Source organism: Hippopotamus amphibius, chromosome 4, assembly GCF_030028045.1.
Source record: "Hippopotamus amphibius kiboko isolate mHipAmp2 chromosome 4, mHipAmp2.hap2, whole genome shotgun sequence".
Classification (NCBI taxonomy): Eukaryota; Metazoa; Chordata; class Mammalia; order Artiodactyla; family Hippopotamidae; genus Hippopotamus; species Hippopotamus amphibius.
The window spans coordinates 23,904,822-23,909,283 of NC_080189.1; the positions used below are offsets into that span (position 1 = coordinate 23,904,822).

Genomic DNA, 4,462 nt, shown 5'->3' on the forward strand with positions numbered 1-4,462 from the left:
TGAAGTAACAGGATGATGCCTCCAGAATCTCAACCTTTTGGTTTCAGCCGGTCTAGGGTACACATTCTTGTGGTCACATGCATGTAGTCACCATCCTCTACCTGGGTAGGGGTCGTGGTTTCTGTAGAACTCAGAGATATGTATTAGGTTGATATCTGTATCCCTTCAGGAGGAACTATGAGTCCTGTGACTCTATTGCGCTTCTGAATGTTCGAGCCCGCTCTTTGGAATTTGGGGAAGATCTAGGAGAGTAAAGCCTTTTTTTTTTTAACTGCAAACAAGAAACAGGGGACATGGAGGAGATTTTGTACCTGAGAGGGCCCTGCAGTCTTGCTCGGTTTCAGGAAGTTAACATGAAATTCAGGTAAGGGTATCAGCAGATGTGGGAAGACATTCGGGAACCTTTTTGTAACCTTGAAAATGTTGAAGTATGTGGGCCGAGCGATGGGATTCAGAATGTCCTGCTTGAGCAGTGGAGGAGCTGAGGGTGCGGGGCGTGGAGACTAATATCACCCTGTTTGGTCCTGAAGGATGGCTGGTTAGCCAAAGACAGGTAAGATTCCTCAGAGGAGGAACAACCTAAGACAGGCACAGCCGCAGAGGGGCCAACAGGGGTGGGGCACAGACTCCCAATATCTGAGAGAAGTCTCCTGCCCCCAGGGCTGTTTTGCTCTCCACACCCAGCTCAAATCCACGCCTGCTCAGCTCGGACCCAGGAGGCAAACAAGGATCATTGCCCCAGTCATGTGAGGCCTTTGTTTATGGGAGTAACCTGAGAATGTTAGCTGAGAAACCAATAAAAGCAACGTGGGATGAATCAGCAGGGCTCTTGATCCTAGAGGTCTTGAGTCCCCCGGTCCCATCTTTCTCTTCAGTCTGTGTCTGTGTCTTCTTCAAGCTTGCGGCACCCGTCACCTCGAGTCGCCGAGCTGGTCTCGGCAAGCAGAGAGGAATATTAACAAAAATATGAATAGTGATTTCTTTAAGCGATGGGATTTGGGGTGAGTTTTTGTTTGTTTTTTATTTGTTTTTTACTTTGCACTTTTCTGTATTATTTTAAAATTTAAAATTTATTTTAAAAGGTGTAAACCCAAAGACATGTATGGCAGTTTTATTTTTAATAATGAAAAGTTATCTGAAACTAATATCCAACAATAGGGGAATGGTTACAACCTTTAAAATTAAGTTGGCCAAGAAAATTTTTTAATGTTGAAGGGAAATAAATGCTTATAACAAAATAATAAGCTAAAAAGCAGGAAACAAAATTGCACATTCTTTTAGATTTTAACTATGTAAATAATACTCAAAAAAACAATACATTAAAATACAGTTGACTCTGGGTGACAGATTATGGGGTCGGTCATTTCTTCTCTGTTCTCAGAGAAACTGAGGCAAAGGGGATCTTATAGTTTATCGTTGTTCAGAGAGTAAGTGATAGCCCTGACAACCCCAGAAGGCCACGGGACATCTAGTCTTTGGAGTAACTATTTTTTCCCTGGCAAGGAGAGGGAGAAATCACCTGCCTTGATCTCCTTCCCTGTGCTGTTGCTGTCTTGGAAATCTGTTTATTTGTGGAGTTGTCCTACCCTGAATGGAATCTTTTGTATCCTGGCCTTCAAAATTTGTGCCTAACACTCTGAGTTGGAAGACATCTGAGCACTTCCATTTCCACAAAGCCCACAAGTCCACCAGATGCAAGGGCTTCTTAAGCTTTCTCTTCACACTCTGGCCTTCATAATTTCCTTCCTGTTATAAAGAAGCGGCTCAGAGCTTCATCCTCCAGCTGTCGGAGAAGAGATTAGCAGCTCTGTAACTGATTTCTTTCTTCCCCCCTAATGCACAAGGGAGCTGTGGTACAGCCACCTGGCATGTGTCGAAGCTCGTACACAGCAGCTGCCTACCTGGACGGCCGCTAGACTTGATTACGGAGGGGATGAACTCATTCTTCAATGGGATGTGGTTACAAAATGTAAGGAGTTGGAGCACTGGAAAGAAACTGATATGCATCCTTTATTTATCCAGGCACCCGTCCACTGCTTGAGGCCAAACATCAGGGCACATTCCTCACCGATTTTCAACTCTATCCTACACACCTGCTGCTTCTGCCGTCTTTGTAACTGAGGGACACCAGGCACAGGAGAAGATGGAAATACCATAATGGAAACAGGATAATTAAGCACGAGTTTATGAACTGTTTAGTTTCTGAGATATTTAGACCACAAGTCCTCTTCCCTCACCTGGCTCATTCAGCTTCCAGACCCTGGCAGGCAGAAATGTACCTTCCACGCAGGAGACTGAAAGAACTTCTTTAAGGTTTCTGACCAGTCCAAGAGAGAAAACTTGAAGATGTAACATTGAGAGTTCCTCAAGGAAATAAGCCAGCCAGATCACCCTTGGTGAAGACCACACCCATGTTCACAGTTTCCAAAGAACTACTTAGTGCTACTCACTCTCTCTTTCTCTCTCTCTTTTTTTTAATTTGGTTGCACCAGGTCTTAGTTGCGGCAGTCAGGCTCCTTAGTTGCAGCTCAAGGGCCTCATAGTTGCAGCTCTGTGGCTCTCACTTGCGGCATGCACGTGGGATCTAGTTCCCTGACCAGGGATCGAACCTGGGCCCCTGCATTGGGAGCGCCGAGTCCTATCCACTGTGCCACCAGGGAAGTCCCTAGTGCTACACTTTTAAGTATGAGCAGATAGATAAAGTAACCAGTTATACAAAGGAAACCTTTAATATGAAGACAGAGACCAACATAAGCAAGCAGAAAAAAACAACTGGGAGGAAACAGAGGCTATGCATCAAGAAGAAATCAAGACCCCCCCCCCAAATCATTAATATCCTCAGAGACTTAAGATATTTTATTTGTGAAAGAACATACTGTTTGAAGAAGTGAACATTCAGAAAACATGAGACCTCTAAAATGAAAGCATAGTAGCAAAAATTTTTAAAAACTCAATAAATAAAGAGGAAGAAATTGGGAATTCCCTGGTTATCCAGTGGTTGTCCAGGGTCTGTGCTTTCACTGCTGAGGGGCTGCTTTCAACCCGTGGTTGGGGAATTAAGATCCCACAAGCTGTGAGGCACAGCCGGGCGAAAAAAAAAAAAAAGAGGAAGAAATTAAAAATAGGAAAGATGCAGTTTATCGTTGCGCAGATTGTTGAGTAATGGTGGCTTATTTCATGGTTTTTATTTATTTTTTAATTGAAGTATAGTTGACTTGCAATTTTGTGTTAGTCATGGTTTTTATATTTGTGCCTTATACACATTTTAACATGATAGGTACAGTGCATTGTGTAGCTGCAGTTTTCTGGAAAAGCAGATCTCCGGAATTGCTTTTCAGATCAATACATTTTTTTCTCTAATTAAAAAAAAAACAAAACAGAAAAGAAAATGAATTAGAGGGCCAGTCAAGAAGACCAACATCCAAATAATAGGACTGCCAGAAATGTAATAAAGAAAATTGGGAGTGGATGATGGGGGATTCATCAAAGAAATAACTCAAAACTTTTCCCAAAACTGAAAAAGCAGAATTTCCATAATGAAAGGGAGTGCTAGATGCCCAGCCCAATGGATGAAAATAGACCTATATTAATACACATCATTGTTAAATTTCAGAATTGTGGGGCAAAGAGACAACCCTCCAAATGTCTGGAATGGATCAAGGAACATTTTTACAAAAGCTCAAGAGTCAGAAAGATACTGAACTTCTTAAAATGAACTTCTGGAAGCCGGAAGGTAATGCCTTCAAATACTATAGACCTCTGTTTGCCTTCTCCAGAGAATGGACAACCAAGCATAGCTGGGAAGGGCAGTCAACCAGGTTAGGTAGGGGATCAGAGACCCATCCTCCTGCTTTCATTTCTACCTTCTGAAGTACCTGCTGCCTCCAATTCAGAGGCTTTTAGGGGTGCTGTGATATAAGTTTTCGCTGCTGCTGGGTAAAACTTTATTTTAGCTTTTTCAAGACTGCCAAATTATCACCATTTGCTTCTCAGCTTTCAAAACTGTCACTATTGACTCCTCCTCCCTCCATCTCTTTTTCCCTCCTTGTAGGCAGAGTGAAGAGCTAAATCCTTATCTTGTATATTGGGAGGTCAAATGATAACACCGAAAATGAACATTCAAGAGATGGCATTAACACGTTACTCAGACATATGGAAGTAAATATCATAAGGATCATCTAAAATAAAATGGTTGGTTCCCAGGAACAGGAAATTATGGAGTACTGAGATAGATGCTGTAACAAGACCTGTAGAACTATTTGACTTTTCAAACTACATCATGCACACTTGAGATGAAAATTAAAACTTTAAAAGTAGGCAAAACTCTATTGTATAAAACAAACAAAAAACTGTTGTACAGAACAGGGAATTATAGACATTGTTTTGTAATAACTTTTAATGGAGTATAATCTATAAAAATACTGAATCACTGTGCTGTACACCTGAAACTAATATATTGTAA

The 4,462-nt window shown here is 41.7% G+C and overlaps 1 long non-coding RNA gene across 2 annotated transcripts; it reads left to right on the forward strand.

Moving 5' to 3' along the window:
* The first annotated feature begins 842 nt into the window (after positions 1-842).
* Positions 843-4,440, forward strand: LOC130851769 (uncharacterized). Of its 2 annotated transcripts, XR_009053270.1 has the most exons (4): positions 843-1,001; positions 2,023-2,396; positions 3,614-3,733; positions 4,052-4,440. It is a non-coding gene; the product is annotated as an uncharacterized LOC130851769 (long non-coding RNA). The 2 variants fall into 2 exon arrangements; XR_009053271.1 differs by having other exon boundaries at positions 3,614-4,440.
* The last annotated feature ends 22 nt before the right edge of the window (positions 4,441-4,462 follow it).